The 17,588-nt window shown below is 41.6% G+C and overlaps 1 protein-coding gene across 11 annotated transcripts in view; it reads left to right on the forward strand.

The window, feature by feature from the left end:
• The window catches only part of ZBTB38 (zinc finger and BTB domain containing 38), a 175,930-nt gene that overhangs the window by 42,842 nt on the left and 115,500 nt on the right, over positions 1-17,588 (forward strand). For 10 of the 11 annotated variants that reach the window (XR_005792092.1, XR_005792091.1, XR_005792090.1 and 7 more), the window contains exon 3: positions 17,182-17,368. The gene's annotated coding sequence lies outside the window, so the exon portion shown is untranslated. Of the gene's footprint in view, positions 1-16,852; positions 17,369-17,588 lie in introns of those variants that run through there. The other variant, XM_040480346.1, reaches the window with a different exon arrangement.

Genomic DNA, 17,588 nt, shown 5'->3' on the forward strand with positions numbered 1-17,588 from the left:
TCTGGGCTGATGGCTCGGAGCCTGGAGTCTGCTTCCGATTCTGTGTCTCTCTCTCTCTGCCCCTCCCCCGTTCATGCTCTGTCTCTCTCTGTCTCAAAAATAAATAAAGGTTAGGGGCGCCTGGGTGGCGCAGTCGGTTAAGCGTCTGGCTTCAGCCAGGTCACGATCTCGCGGTCCGTGAGTTCGAGCCCCGCGTCGGGCTCTGGGCTGACAGCTCAGAGCCTGGAGCCTGTTTCGGATTCTGTGTCTCCCTCTCTCTCTGCCCCTCCCCCGTTCATGCTCTGTCTCTCTCTGTCCCAAAAATAAATAAATGTTGAAAAAAAAAATTTAAAAAAACAAATAAATAAATAAATAAATAAATAAATAAATAATAAATAAATAAATAAAGGTTAAAAAAATTAAAAAAAAAAAAAGAGTTGGAGTTTCAAGATGATTAGCACTGCCAGACTTCCTTATTTAGTATTGAAGGCAACCCAAAAATTATCTTTAAAAGTGTTCTCCTGTAAGCCTCTTAGAATGGGGGGAACTGGAAAAGAAAGATTTTGAGACTCCCCCTCATTACACAAGAATGGCTTTTTACAGGGGCGCCTGGGTAGCTCAGTTGGATAAGCATCCGACTTCAGCTCAAGTCATGATCTCATGGTTCATGGGTTCATGAGTTCAAGCCCTGTGGTGCACTCAGAGCCTGGAGCCTGCTTCAGATTCTGTGCCTCCCTTTCTCTGCCCCTACCCCGCTTGTGCTCTGGCTCTCTCTCAAAAATAAATAAACATTAAGAAATTTTTTTCAAAAAAGAATGGCTTTTTACAAATTCACTTGGGAATTATGACTGTAATAACTGTTTGTGGCAGAAAATAATTAGATCCTACTGAATTGCTCTTTCAAAATTGTGTGTATGTGCAACACTACTATTTATGTTTGATCTTTTCCCCATACACTTGACAATTATGGATAGCCTCAGTCTTTTCCATGTTGGCCCATCTGAGAGGCAAATGATCCTCACTGTATTGTTCTCCATTTCCCTGATGCTAGTGATGTTGAACATCTTTTATATGCTGTCATTTCTACCTTTTCTCTACATATTACTTGTTCATATTCTTTGGCCTTTTTCTAATGTATTGTTTGTTCAGTGAGTGCCGATACTCATCCTTTAACTATTATATCTCATAAAAATATTTTCTTGGGGTGCCTGGATGGCTCAGCCAGTTAAATGTCTGACTCTTGATTTCAACTCAGGTCATGGTCTCACAGACTGGGCTAACAGTGTGGAACCTGCTTGGGATTCTCTCTCTCCCACTCTCTCTCTCTGCCTCTTGCCTACTTGCATACACATGCACATGCATTCTCTCCTCTCTTAAAATAAATAAGTAAGCTTAAAAATATATACATTCTTAAAATCTTTGTTATCTGTCCTTTAACATCGTTTATGGTATCTTTTGCCATACAGAAGGCTTGGGTTTTTAGGTAGAGAAATTCATTATTGATTTTCTTGATGGAATCTTGGATTTTGTGATTTATTTAGGACTGTCTCCTCTATCACCAGATTATAAAAATCTTCTTTTTTATTTTCTTATGATACTTTCATTGCCTTTAAAAATGTTTGTATCATCAGTGTAGCTTTTATTTATTTGGCATACAATGCAGGGATAAGACCATTCATTAAAACCACCTAACTGCATTTCCATGCATCAGTGAGAAAAGGGGAGGCTAAGTTCTTTCATCTGTCTAAGAGACAGTGGCAAAAACTCTACGAAAGAGTAAAGGACACATAACACCAGTCTGTATCCAACAAAGACCATTTGCTCTAGTGGGAAAGCTGTTATGACAACCATATAATCCAAAGTTTCTAAAGTGGTTCATATTTGCAATATTCTTCCGTATAGACACATGATTACCATCCAACTTTTGATTTGGAAACTGGGGCTAGTATAGTCAATGGGATTGTGTAAACACAAGCCTGTAAAAGAGGACAAGGCAAACACCACAGAAGATACATTGAATTCTATGAATTCAGAGGTGCAAGCAATGTTTCTGCCTGGAAATATTAAGGAGAACATTCGAATTGGGCCTTGAATTAGGCCAGTTAGATTTTGAGAGACCAAGATGGTCGCAGAGGTCATTCTAGGCCAAGGTAACATAGGAGCAAGGGTAGAGAAGCAGAGAACCACAGGTTGTGTTCCTGCACTCATGAGCTATCCAATTGTCTGCTATATAGAGAAGTAGCCAGGGATTAAATTAGATGATAGTTTGAGGCTGGAGGATAGAAAACCTTGAATGCCAAGGTAACAAATTTGTGGTTTATTTTCTAGATAATGGATCACCACTGAAAGCTTTATTTTTTTAACAGCTTTATTGAGATCACAAACATACAACTCACCTATTTAAAGTGTACAATTCAGTGGTTTTGGGTACATTCACAAATATGTGCTACCATCACCAGTCAATTTTAGAACATATTCATCACCTCAAAAAGAGATGTGTACCCTTGGGATGCTTGGGTGGCTCAATCGGTTAAGCATCCGACTTCAGCTCAGGTTATGATCTTGCGGTTCGTGAGTTTGAGCCCCACAACAGTCTCTGTGCTGACAGCTCAGGGCCTGGAGTCTGCTTTGGATTGTGTCTCCCTCTCTGTCTGCCCTTCCCCCACTGATGTATGTGCGTGCTCTCTCTCTCTCTCTCTCTCTCTCTCTCTCAAGAATAAATAAACATTAAATTTTTTTTTAAAAAAAGGAACATGTACCCTTTATCTGTTACCCCCTAACCCTCCATCCTCATCCCAAGCCTAAGAAACCACTAATCTATTTTTTATCCTTATAGATTTCCCAGCTCTAGACATTTCATTTAAATAGAATCATATAATATGTGGTCTTTTGTGACTAGCTTCTTGTGTTTGGCATAATATTACCGCTAATGGCTAGAGCAGTAGAATTCTCTAATCAAAGTGGCTCTTTAGAAAGAATGTTCTTGATGCAGAAAGGTAGAAGGGGGCTGTGAGGCCAGGGAGTGCCATTAGGAGTCCATAATTGTGCGTACCTGTTATGGGGTCTTATGCATGCTCAATAAGCAAGCTTTTTGGCTGCAAGTAAGAAAACACTAAACTATAAATGGCTTAAATAACAGGGACATAGTATCTTTGTGTGTATGCATGGTTTTTTTTTCTAATTTTTAAGTTTTTATTTTAATTCTAGTTAGTTAACATACAATGTTATATTAGTTTCAGGTATACAATGTAGTGATTCAACACTTCATACATCACTTGGTTCTTATCACCCATGACAAGTGCACCCCTTAGTCCTCATCACCTTTTTCACCCATCCCCACACCCACCTCCCCTCTGGTAACCATCAGTTTGTCCTTTATAGTTAAGAGTCTCGATTAAGAGTTAAGTTTCTTGATTTGTCCCTTTCTCTTTTTTCCCCTTTGTTCATTTGTTTTGTCTCTTAAATTCCACATATGAGTGGAATCATATGGTATTTGTCTTTCCCTGACTTAGTTTGCTTGGCATTATACTCTCTAGCTGCATCCATGTCATTGCAAATGGCAAGATTTCATTCTTTTTTGTGGATGAATAATATTCCATTGTATATATATTCCACATCTTCTTTATCCATTCCTCAGTCGATGGACACTTGGGCTGCTTCCATACCTTGGCTATTGTAAATAATGCTGCTATAAACACAGGGGTGCATGTATCCCTTTGAACTAGTGTTTTTGTATTCTTTCGGTAAATACCCAGAAGGGCAATTGCTGGATGATAGATAGGGTAGTTCTATCTTTGACTTTTTAAGGAACCTCCATACTGTTGTCCAGAGTGGCTCTGCCAGTTTGCATTCCCCACAACAGTGCACAAGGATTCCTTTTTCTCCACATCCTTGCCAACGCCTGTTGTTTCTTGTGTTGTTGCTTTTAGCCATTCTGACAGGTAAGAGGTGATATCTCATTGCAGTTTTGATTTGCATTTCCCTGATGGTAAGTGATGATGAATATCTTTTTATGTATCTGTAGACCATCTGGATGTCTTCTTTGGAAAAATGTCTGTTCGTGTCTTCTGCCCGTTTTTAGACTGCATTATTTGTTGGGATGCCTGTCTGGCTCAGTTGGTAGAGCATGCAGCTCTTGGTCTTGGGGTTTTGAATTTGAGCCCCACATTGGGTGTAGAGGTTACTTAAAAATAAAATCTTTAAAAAAATTTTAAAAATTAATTTGAGTGTTTCTGGGGTGTTGAGTTGTTCTTTATATATTTTGTTACTAACACTTTGCCTTTTAGTTTTGTTGATTGTTTGGATTTAGCAAGATTTTGTTCATTAAATTTGTAACTGTTTTTTCTCTTTTGGTAACTGAAATTCCTGAGAGGATTTGACATGAAATTTGTAAATGTTGTTTTAAATGTTTATGAATATTTAGTTAGGTCAATTTATATAAATAGTTACTTGTTAGGGGAATATAATCTTTTAAATTGATAAGTGAATGGAACATGAGTTCAAAGATAAGAGAAAATAATTATTCTTATTTTTATACTTTTGAACATCTATGTTTATGAATAAAACAACTATGTTTACAGGTGATTTTAAGTTTATGGGGGTTTTTTTCTTGAAAGAGTGAGAGAGAGGATGTGTGTGAGGGGGCGCAAGCAGGGGAAGGGCAAAGGGAGAGAGACTCTTAAGCAGGCTCCACACCTAGCACAGAGCTGGACACAGGGCTTAATACTCCAACCATGAGATCATTACCTGAACTAAAATCAAGAATTGGACACTTAAGTGACTGAACTATCCAGGCGCCCCTAAGCTTACATTTTTTTAACTTACACTTAATTGAATATTGATTCAGACACATGTTAACGTATATGTTTCTTTCTGTGCTCCAAATTCTACTTTGGACCTTAAAAACTCAATTGGTAGAGAGGTGCCTGGGTGGCTTAGTCAGTTAAGCGTCTGACTTTGGCTCAGAGTATGATCTCACGGATCACAGGTTCAAGCCCCACGTTGGCTGTGTGCTGACAGGTCAGAGCCTGGAGCCTGCTTTGGATTGTGTTGTCTCCCTCTCTCTCTGCCCCTCCCCTGCTTGTGCTCTGTGCCTCTCTCTCTCAAAAACAAATAAACATTAAAAAAAATATATATTTTTTAAACCTCAATTGGTAGTAAAATACCCAACTCATCTAGGTTTTTAGGGACTACTTTAGTTTTAAAACTGGAAGTCCCACATCCTGGGAAGCTTAGCAAACTGGGGCAGGAGGTTACCGTTATTGGCAGACAATCCTCTGACCTTCACAACAGCCATGTGGCAACCTGGTGTGAAATCTGCATGCAGGGTTTTTATTCCCGTTAACAGAAGCAGCAGCTGGGCTCAGAGATGTTAACATGTTTTGGCCAAGGCCATAGTTTGGTTTATAATTTATCCATCTTTCTCACGTCCTTTTTCTACTTAATGTGATTGGTTGATTTATTTCTGAGATCTTTCCTCCCTCCCCAGTGGAGAACTTGGTTTTTTCTTTCTAGAAATGAGTTTTATTTTCACCTGGAGGAGCCATGGTCTAGGATTAACTTCAGCAGTAACCCCTAGAAATTCTTTTGTAGAGACATTCAGGGAGGTTGCCTTAGTCTTTGTAAGATGGGTAGAAACAAAGGTTATGAAGATGTTCAGTGCATGGATTACTGTGCATTTTAAAAATTATTTTGCTGATTATTTAAAATATATTAATATTGGGACACCTGGGTGGCTCAGACGGTTAGGTGTCCAATTCTTGATTTTGGCTCAGGTCATGATCTCATGGTTTGTGAGTTGGAGCCCTATGTTGGACGCTCCACTGGTGATGTAGAGCCTGCTTGGGACTCTCTCTCTCTCTTTCCGTCTCTGTCTGTCTCTCTCCCACTTGGTCTCTCTCTCTCTCTCTCAAAATAAACAAATAAACTTAAAAAACATAGTAAAATAAAATACGTTACAACTTATAATTAGCTTTTCAATGATGGTTTTATTGGGATATAATTCACACACCATAAAATTCACTCATTTATGCTCTTAGCCCCTATTCTTAGAGTCAGGGAAATGCAAATTAAAGTAAAAGTGATGTGATGAGCACCGGGTGATGTATGTAAGTGTTGAATCACTAAATTGTACACCTGAATCTAATACTACACTGTATGTTAACTAACTCGAATTTAAATAAGACTTAAACAAAAAAATAAATGACATGACATATAATATACTCTACTGCTCTTCCAAAAAATAAAAGGCAAAAGTGAAATACCAATTTTTACCCATCAGAATGGTAAAATGTAAAAAAAAAAAAGTGATTACTATTCAGTGATGGCAAAGATGTGGGAGAATGTTTAGTCTCAGATATTAACGGTTGAAGTATGACTTGCTTCAGCTTTTTTGAAAATTATCTGAGGGGCGCCTGGGTGGCGCAGTCGGTTAAGCGTCCGACTTCAGCCAGGTCACGATCTCGCGGTCCGTGAGTTCGAGCCCCGCGTCAGGCTCTGGCCTGATGGCTCAGAGCCTGGAGCCTGTTTCCAATTCTGTGTCTCCCTCTCTCTCTGCCCCTCCCCCGTTCATGCTCTGTCTCTCTCTGTCCCAAAAATAAATAAACTTTGAAAAAAATATTAAAAAAAAAATTATCTGAAAATATCTGTTACTACTTTAAATACACAAAAAACCGAAACAATAATTTCACTTTGGACAATTTATTTCATAGAACTAAAATTATGAAAGGATAAGGATATTTATTGCAATATCTCTTTTGACAAAAGAAACAAATACCTGGGGAAAAAACCCTTTGTCCATCAGAAGGGAATGATTGAGCAACATGGTTGGCCATACCACAAATGAGTTTGAGCACTCTTCCCCAAACTTAAATCAGTCTTACATCATTAAAATATTTTTATTTGACTTGGCTCCAGGATTCTACAGAGAAACAGAATTAATAGGATTCATATTTACATTATATATGCATTAATAGTATACATATATGTGCATATATACATAATAGGATACATATACACAGAATATTTATTATGAGGAATTGGCTTACATGATTATGGAGGCTACGCAGTCACATGCTCTATCATCTGCAAGCTGTAGACCCAGGAAAGCCTGTGGTATAGTTCTGAGAAGTAGGAGAGACCATGGTGTAAGTCTCAGTCTCAGGGCAGGAGAATACCAGTGACCCAGGTCATCAGGCGGAGTGAGACCAAATTCTCCCTGCCTCCGCCGTTTTGTTCTAAGCCCTCAACAGATTGTATGATGCTCACCCATGTGGCAGAGGGCCATCTGCTTCACTCAATCTATAGATTCAAATGCTAATCCCACCCAGAAACATTCTCACCGACACACCCAGAAATAATGTTTAGCCAAATAACCAGGCACCCCATGATCCAGTCAAGTTGACATAAAATCAATCAGTACACGTATATTTGTTATAAAAGGAAGTTTTATAGTACCACAGTCAACAGAAAACCAGGATTACTTACTATGCCTTGAAAAATCTGTTATATTAAATCAAAGACAACAAAAGGATGTTACTCATTCCTAGTTAGATAGCATGGCCTATCAAAGATTCTAATCCTGAGCCCAGCGATCTACAAAAAAAGTGAAATGTCAAGGGTCAGAGATACTAAAGACACACACTGCATGATTCAGGGTTATTTAATGTCCCTCATAGGCTATATTAGCTCCTTGGAGTCCACAGTACTGATCATTCTGAACTTCTATAAACATATAGGAGATTCTTATTTTGGACCTGAAGGGATATTCACAATTTATTAGATAAAAAAAGTAAGTTGTAAAGTAATGTGTGTTAATTCAACGTTTATATAACAGGCAAAGTCAAAAGAAACTCCTGTGTGTGGATTGGTTGCTTGTCTTGGTGTGCACATGGAGAAGTGGATGAATATCTCAAATATAACCATATTATGAGCATATATTACTTTTGAATTTTTCACAATTCTAAGAAAACCATTCCAAAAGAAATCAAAAGAAAGAGAGCACATAGCCCAAGCCATCAAAAGCTGTGAATAAAGCTGCAAGTCTTTAGTTATATGTCGGTGACATCTCAGTAAAGCTTTGGGGAGGGGAAGCTTCAGATCCTTGGGTAGATCACATATCATCAATCCACCTCAGCACTATTGACATTTGGGACCAGATAATTAAGATGTTGAAATAACTCGTAAGAGCATAATAGTAACACACCTGCAGGTGGTCTTTCTATTTGGATGAGGATAGAAACCTTAAGTCCCAGGGATGAAATTCCATCAGTAGTGAAGGACTTGGGGGCATCGAGGCCACTTCCTCAGTTGTGAGGGGTTGTCCCATGTAGTATAGGATGTTTAGCAGTATCCCTGGATTCTACCTACCCATGATAGTAGCACCACCCATCCCCAGTCAAATGACAGCCAGAAATGTCTACACAAGTTGCCAGACATTCCCTGGGGGCAGAATCAGCCCAGGGTGAGAACCACTGCTCTAGTTTTCAATTTCTCATTACTGATGGGACACCTTGAACCAAGTTCCCTTAAAGATCTAACACTGTCTGATTTCACCAATATGGAATCTATGAATGTTTTCCAGAAGCTGTTTTCCTCCAGAGCCACTAGAGGGGACACTCCGCAACACAAAGGACAGAAGAGACCTTGGGGAACCTTGTTTTCCTCTACTTGTGGACTTTGTTGTCTCTGATTTGGAGGGCCCAGCCTTTAATAAATAGTCTTTGATGTTGAGAGCTATAACCTTTACCCACAAGGCATGTAGAGCTGTTTGCCTTGTGGTTTGTGCCATAAAAGTTGGTGTTTTTAGATATGGTGGAAGAGAGTGAAGTGTTCTTTGCTTCTTTAAACATTCTTCATAAAGCAGTCAGATGAATAATATTACTAAAAAGAAGTTTTGTGTCTCCATGAAGAGAGCCCATGGGACAACCAGGATAGGAGGTCAAAGACTGGGTTCTCTTCCTGGTCCTGCCACTTCCAGGCTGTGAGACATTGGCCAAGTCTCTTAACCTTTCTGGTTAGATATAGCAGCTAAGGAGATAAGCCGAGAGATTAAGGTCACACATGGAATTATATGGTCAAGCAAGGGTTTGGATCTGACCTGTCAATTCCATGGAATACTTGTGAAAATCAAATGAGGTGGTGTATGTGAAAGAGCATTGAGGAATAGAAAGCCCCTTACAAGTTCAGGGTGTGGATTTTCAGGTATTATGCGGGCAAAAGGAGATGGTGACTAAGAGGGAGCATGGGGGGGGGGGAGGGGTGCATGGGGGATGGGTGGAGGAGGTCCGCAAAGGCAACAGCAATAATCCTCCACCAACTCTTATAAATTATAGAAAAAGGCCTTAACGCCCCCAAATCCTTCACTGCTGATGGAACTTCATCCCTGGGACTTAAGGTTTTGATCCCCATCCAAATGGACAGACCCCTTTATGCTCTTAGGAGTTGCTTGAACACCTTAATGAAAGTGAAAGATCTACTCCAACACTTGTTTCTCAGACTTTAAAAATCCTGAACCACAGGGGCGCCTGGGTGGCGCAGTCGGTTAAGCGTCCGACTTCAGCCAGGTCACGATCTCGCGGTCTGTGAGTTCGAGCCCCGCGTCGGGCTCTGGGCTGATGGCTCAGAGCCTGGAGCCTGTTTCCGATTCTGTGTCTCCCTCTCTCTCTGCCCCTCCCCTGTTCATGCTCTGTCTCTCTCTGTCCCAAAAATAAATAAATAAACGTTGAAAAAAAAATTTTTTTTTTAAAAATCCTGAACCACAGTGACAAATATGTTTCACAGAGAGACCCAGCTCGCACCCATATTATAAAACCAAAACAAAAGTCTTGTAATGTACTTGAATTCTTCTGTTTTATTTTGTCACTTGAAGCTCACTCTGGTTCTGACCCAATAAATAGTGGGTACTGACCTGCAGTTTTAAAAACACTGTCCTAGAAGTTTTTGTGGAGGATGGAGTCCTGGTCCTAGGCTGGGGAAGAAACAGGAGATACGACCACCAAACATTACTCAGGGAGCCTCGAGGATGAATTCTTTTACAATTTTCTAGGAGCTGATTCTTTGGGGAATGGTTCAGGAAGAGGAAATGAAAGTAATAATCCCGAATTCATCTAAATGAATGAGGATGGGCCACTGAGCAGTAGCCTCCCAGCTGGATTCTCAGAGGTCATGATCTAAACCCCGCTCCATTAACATGAAGGATAGATAGGTATAATATAACCAACACCATAATAAAAATTAAAACCCAACATTTATTGAGCCCTTATCAGATGTTGCACTGAGCACTTTATGTGAATGGTGATACAAACAAAGTTTGAGAGTTCCCTGGTTTTCTTTTTGTCCTGAATGCTAAAAAGAATTCTGGCTTTGCCTGTCCCCTTTCTTCCCCTTACCTATCAGAAGAACAGGACAGAAGTAGAAGAATTAGAGCAGTGTTGGTTAGGGTGGGAGAAAAACTTGCTAGGAAGCTTGGGAGAAAGAAGGCAAGGCCAAAGCTTTTGGGTATAAGGAGTTTGGATAAGACGGGGAAAAGGATGTTAAGAAGGCTTGCAGGGGGCTCTATATGGTGCTTGAGAAATGCAAGTATTGAATATGAATTAATTTGAAATCATTTTTTGGTGACCGGACTGGGTTTCTTAGATTGTAACATCACCCTGAGACTGGCCCATGTGGGTTATGGTCTCAAGAGGGTCACATAAGCATTATCTTATTTAATTTTCATAACAAACCCAGCAGGTGGTATTATTATTTCCTTTTTTTCCAGATTAAAAAAATAAAGGAGGCTGATACAGGCTAAGTAACCTTAAAGTCATATAACTAAGAACTAGTGGAGCCAGTACTGAAACTTAGGTCTGTCAACTTCCAAAGCTCTTAACAAGTCCATGAACAAAGATTATTTCCAATATAAATAATATCAATTAAGAATAAAATAATTAGGATAGGATTTAACGAAAGGAATATAAGACTTGTACGCCAAAATGGTAAAACATTGTTGAGAGAAATTAAAGATCTAAATATATGGAAAGGCTTCCCAGTTTCACGGATCAGAAGACTTAATATTGTTAAAATGGGAATACTCCCTAAACCTATCTACAGGTAGAACACAGTCTCTGTCAAAATCCCAGCTGGAATAGGGGTGCCCGGGTGGCTCAGTTGGTTAAGTGACTGACTTTGGCTCAGGTCATGATCTCATGGTTGGTGAGTTTGAGCCCCGCATTGGGCTCTGTGCTGATAACTCAGAGCCTGGAGCCTGCTTCCAATTTTGTGTCTCCCTCTCTCTCTACCCCTCCCCTGCTCACGCTCTGTGTCTCTCTGTCTCTCAATAATAAATAAACGTTTAAAAAAACAATTAAAAAAAAAAACCCAGCTGGAGTTTTTTGTAGAAATTGAGAAGATAATCCTAGAAATCAAATAGAAATGCAAGGGATCCAGACTGGCCAAAACAGTCTTTTTTTTTCTTAATTTTTTTTTTAACATTTATTTAATTTTGAGACAGAGAGAGAGAGAGAGCATGAACAGGGGAGGGTAAGAGGAAGAGGGAGACATAGAATCTGAAACAGGCTCCAGGCTCTGAGGTGTCAGCACAGAGCCTGACGCGGGGCTCAAACCCACAGACTGCAAGATCATGACCTGAGCCGAAGTCGGACGCTTAACCGACTGAGCCACCCAGGTGCCCCCAAAACAGTCTTGAAAAAGCACAAAGTTGGACTCATCCTCTCTGATTTCATACTTATTATGAAGCTATAGTAATCAAAACAGTGTGGTGCTAGCATAAGAACAGACAGATCCATGGAATAGAATTAAGAGTCCAGAATTAGCAAATATTTATAGTCAGTTGATTTTTGACAAAGGGGCCGAGACAATTAAATGTGGGAAAGAATGGACTGTTTTTTAAAATAAGCTTTGAGGGCACCTAGGTGGCTCAGTCAGTTAAGTGTTCAACTTCGGCTCATGTTATGATCTCACAGTTCATCAATTTGAGCCCTGCATCAGGCTCTGTGCTGACAGCTCGGAGCCTGGAGCCTGCTTTGGATTCTGTGCCTCCCTCTCTCTCTGCCCCTCCCCCACTTATGCTCTTTCCCTCTCTCTCTCTCTCAAAAATAAGTAAATAAATAAAATTTATAAATAAATAAAATAAAGTAAAATAAAATAAACTTTGTATTTTAGAACAGTTTTAGATGTTTAGAGTTCTTGTGAAAATAATTTTTCAACAAATGATTCTGGATATCCACAGGAAAAGAATGACTTTGGATCCCTACCTTATACTATAGAAAGTGGATCATAGACCTACATGTGAGAACTATAACTACTAATCTATTAGGGGTGCCTGGGTGGCTCAGTTAAACGTCCAGTTATTGATTTCGGCTCAGGTCATGATCTCACATTTGTGAGATTGAGCCCCATGCTGAGCGTAGAGCCTGCTTAGGATTCTCTCTCTGCCCCTCCCCTTTTCCCCTCAAAATAAGTAAATAAACATTTTTTAAAATAAAATAATATTGGGGCACCTGGGTGGCTCAGTCAGTTGGGCATCCGACTTCAGCTAAGGTCATGATCTCAAGGCTCGTGAGTTTGAGCCCCATGTCAGGCTCTGTGCTGATAGCTTGGAGCCTGGAGCCTGCATCTCCCTCTTTCTCTGCCCTTCTCCCGCTCATGCTCTGATTCTCTCTCTCAAAAATAAATAAACATTAAAAAATTTTTTAAATAAAATAAAACTATGTTAGAAGGAAACTTGGGTATAAATCTTTATGACCTTGGATTGGACAATGGTTTCTCAGGTTTGACACCAAAAAGTACAAGTGATGTAACAGAAGATTCATAAAGGGAATTCATCAATATTAAAAACCTTTCTCCTTTGAAGAGTATCATAAATAAAGTGAAATGACAACCCACAGACAAGGCGATAATATTTTTAAAGCATATTTCTGATAAGGGATTTGTATCCAGAATGTATAAAGACAAATAATCCAATTTAAAAATGGACAAAGGATTTGAACAAACAGTTCTCCAGAGAAGACCTGCAAATGACCAGTAAGCCCATGAAAAGATGCTCAACATCATTAGTCATTAGGGGGATGTAAATCACAAGCACAATGAGATACCACATCAAAACCACTGGGATGGCTAGAATCAAAAAGATAGACAAGAATTGTGTTGTGAGGATGCACCGAAATCAGAACTCTCACACATGGCTGGTGGGAATGTAAAATGGCGCACTTTGGAAAACAGTCTGGCAGCTCCTCAAGATGTTAAACAGGATGCTTGCTTCGCAGCCCATGTACTAAAATGTCAAACATCGAGTCACCTTACAACCCAGCCCAGCACTTCTACTCCTTGGTATCCACCCAAGAGACATGAAAATATACGTCCACACAAAAGCTTGTACTGGAATATTCATGGCAACATTATTCACAACAGTCAAAAATGGAAACAACCCAAATGTCCGTCATCCGATGTATGGATGAACAAAATGTGGCACATCCACACAATGGGATATTATTTGGGCCTAAAAAGGAATGAAGTACAGGGGTGCCTGGCTGGCTCGGTTGGTGGAACATGCAGCCCTTGATCTTGGGGTCATGGTTCCCAGCCCCATGCTAGGCCTAGAGCTTACTAAAAAAAAGTTAAAATAAATAAGCAAACAAACAAACTGAAAAAGGGGAATGAAGTACGGGTATATTCTACAACATGGATGAACTGTGAAAATATTATGCTAAGTGAAAGAAACCAGACACAAAAGACCACATACTATATGATCCCATTTATATGAAATGTCCGGAAGATGCAAATCTATAGAGACAGAGAGGAGGTTAATGTTTGCCTAGGACAGGGGGGTGAGGGGTGGCGTGAGTGAGAGTGACTACTAATGGGCATGTAATTTCTTTCTGGAGTGATAAAAAAGCTTCTAAAATTAGATTACAGGTCACACAATTCTGTAAATATACTAAAATCCATTGACTTGTACACTTTAAGTGGGTTAACCTTATGGTATGTAAACTATATCGTAATAAATTGTGTTTTTAAAACGTGCATGAGATGAAAAAATTGGAGGCAGCAAGTATAGAAAAGTCTTTGAGGAATTTCTTGAACCTGTAAAGGTTTTATTGATGTATTTTTTGATTACCAGTATATAACTGCATTTGTTGTAACAAAGGATTCTCTAGATGGGGTAGAGGTTAGGGGTGTCACTGTACTTACTTCTCTGGGTCCCCCAGTAGATGTTTTGCCCAATTCTGATTTTATCCTATTAGGATCAATTCCAGAACACACAGTGCCAGGCTTTGTATCTCACTGAAGCTTACTCATCATTTCCCCCTTTTTTTCCTTTTGTCTTCACATTATCCTGGCCCCGCAAGGTAGAATGAAAAAATAATAAGCCTCTCTTTGTCTTATTAGAGAAATAAACACCTGTGTATGTGAAGCAAGCAAGGCCACCAAGCCTTTGGGGAAGCAGAGTGGGGAGATGCCCAAAAGGCATTTTCTACAGAGAACCAAGGGGGAAAAAAAAAAAAAACAAACCCAAGCCTTCTGCCAAAAATGCCTGGAACTTAAAGTGCTCTCCTCAGCCCAAGGTCAGGCTCTGCGTGGACGTTGACAATGACCCTGATCAGTTGTTGCTGCTCCCTTAATTAAAAGCATGTGGCTTCCTCTCTCCCAAAATTCCCCTTTGCTAATTCCACCTGCCTGGGGAGTCAGAACCCACAGCACAAGTGTAATTCCTCAGAGTGGCAACTGGCAGAACTCCCAGGAACAAGGTGGCAACACGATGTCCCCAGCTACCAGAGGCATCGATCTCCTGAGCCAGGGAGAGGGGTCTCATAACCACAGTGGGGAGGAAAGCCATGGAGTGGCATTATTGAGGAGGCCACTGACAGCTCCCTCCCTACTTCTGCAAGGGGCTGGAAATTCCTGGCATTTGTCTTCCTCTTGGAATGCGACGTTTACTCTAGGAGAACCGTGGAAAAGTACAAACCACAATCATAAAGCCCAGAAGGAGAAGGTACCTCCAAGGTCATCTTTATCCTGGGCCCAGATACCCCCATAAGCAGATGTTCTCCTCTGGCCAACCCACCTCACCTTGGCTTGAACACAGCCACTGATAGGACTCGCACTCTGTCTCAGAAAGGCAGCTGATTCCTGGTAGAGCAGTGCTAAGGGCAGTCACTGCCCCTGTCAGGTCCAGCTCTGTCCCTGTCACCTCCAGCCCCGCCTTGTACTTGAAACACGCCTTTGTTCTAACTCCTTCTCTAGGCCTTGGAGTCTTTGAGAGCTATCTTGTTTTTCTTCGCTCTAGTCTTCTTGCCTGTCCCAGACAAGCAGTGCCTTTAGCTGCACTGACCCCCCACGTATCCCCATGAGTCCAGGAGGCAACAAAGACAATACTGGGCCTCAGCCCCTCTGAGATACCCAGTCCACGGTTCTCCCATACCCTGCATCCACCACACGCCGCCAGACCTCCCTGACTTTGTCTCCCCATCCCAGCTTCTTACCCCCACTGGGACCTGACAATGAACCTGCCTTCCTGACCACTCTGGCTATCCCAGACCTTGTGTTGACCCATTGAGAGGACATGAGGCCTACTTCCCTAGACAGACCATCCCTAATTCCACTACTTCCTTGTGGAATGATTTCAAGCCCCATCATTACCCTTTGCTCACCTGAACAGGCTGCCCTTGGTCATTGTTCACACATTCACTTCAGCCACTCAGCATGGTGATTCAGAACACAGGATTTGAGATCAGATGATCCAGGCTCTGCCATTAACTAGTGTGAGACTTTAGAGAAGTCTCTTAATCTCTCTGAGCATCATTTTCCCATCAATAGAATAGGGAAGAATAATAGTACCTAACCTTATAGCTTCGTCATGATGATAACAATAAATGAAATCATCTTTGTAAAGCACTTAGCACAGAGGCTTGAACATTCAGTGCAAGTATTCAGTATATGTTTTCTACTATTTTATTCTAAAATTATCATCTAGGGGCACCTGGGTGGCTCATTCAGTTAAGTATCCGACTCTTGATTTCGGCTCAGGTCACGGTCTCATGGTTCATGAGATCAAGCCCCGCGTCAGGCTCCATGCTGACAGCATGGAGGCTGCTTGGGATTCTCTCCCCTGCTCTCCCTCTGCCCCCTCCCTGTCCCCTCCCCGTTCATACATGTGCACGTGCTCTCTCTCTCAAAAATTTTAAAAAGAATTATCGTCTAAATGTATCAAAATTCATTCATTCACCATATATTTACTGAGTCCCATGCCAGCACTGGGATATAAAAACCCTTTTAAATTTTTTTTTTTCAACGTTTATTTTTGCGACAGAGAGAGACAGAGCATGAACGGGGGAGGGGCAGAGAGAGAGGGAGACACAGAATCGGAAACAGGCTCCAGGCTCTGAGCCATCAGCCCAGAGCCTGACGCGGGGCTCGAACTCACGGACCGCGAGATCGTGACCTGGCTGAAGTCGGACGCTTAACCGACTGCACCACCCAGGCGCCCCTAAAAACCCTTTTAAAGAATGGTCCTCTCTTAAATCCAGGAGGTGCAGGCTCACACTGGCACTCAGAGACAAGGAGCTGAGGTCCAGGGCCATGGCATAAAGGCACTGACCACCAGATACTGTCTAGGGAATGTGACGAGAGCACCTTCCATCTCTTCACATGTCTTTTAATACCGTCTCGACTCCCTGGTTAAGGCAGCACCACAAGGAAAAGGGGGAATGCCAGAGGGAGAGGTAAGAAATCCCCAGAGAAACGCCCTCTTCTGCTTCTCTCTTTGACAGAGCGTGGCCATGCCTCTGCCATGCAGGAGGGTGACGTCCCTTGGGGGAGGCCTTCTTGAATCTGCCTGGGACTGTTCCGGAAGTAGGAAGGGCGGCTGGGGGTGGAGAGACAGCAGGAATGTTCTCCTGGCTTGCTGCTCTGTACAGGCGAGTGTGCCGAGAGGAGGGCCTCTGGACATCAAAGGTTCCTTTTGTCCCCTTCCGAGTGGCAGGGCAGCCAGGCCGCTGGCGATGACTCAGGCCTGGCCCTGACGTCACCCACGCCCGGCCACTGGCCTCCCTCTGCAGCCAGGAAACTGGCTGGGGAGTGGCACTCGCAGCTGCAGCAAATCTCAAAATAAGGAGGCAACTGCCTCTCTCCTCCTCCTCTCCATCTCCTCACAACACACCTTTCTTTTCTTCTTCTTTTTCTTTTTTTTTTTTTTTTTTTTAGCCTTATGGAAGGTTTTGCTTGTAGATCAACTTTCAAAATGTAGGAAGTCAGAATGGGTGACATCATCAGAAAAATATGTGGAGCTGATCTCAACAAGAAGTGAAGAACCCAGAGCAAGAAAGCGGTTTTAACTCCTGAGCCCAGGGAGTTGGCAGCGTTTGGGTTTCAGAGGAGCCAGCATCTCCGAGTAAGTGAAGGCCCACCCCTGCCCCTCTCACTCAGCACCGTACACTGTGTGGCGCCATCTTGTTTCCTGACACCTGCGGCTTGGCAGGCCCCAGCCCAGAGGGAGGTGGTGGGGACTACATTTGGGAGACCCTCCAAATATAGCACCAAAGCGATTTTATCTGATCTCTCTCTTTTCACAGGACCAGACAAGAATGCATTTCCTCTCAAAAAAAAAAAAA

This window comes from Herpailurus yagouaroundi, unplaced genomic scaffold (genome assembly GCF_014898765.1).
Source record: "Herpailurus yagouaroundi ecotype Mexico unplaced genomic scaffold, PumYag 159, whole genome shotgun sequence".
Lineage (NCBI taxonomy): Eukaryota > Metazoa > Chordata > Mammalia > Carnivora > Felidae > Herpailurus > Herpailurus yagouaroundi.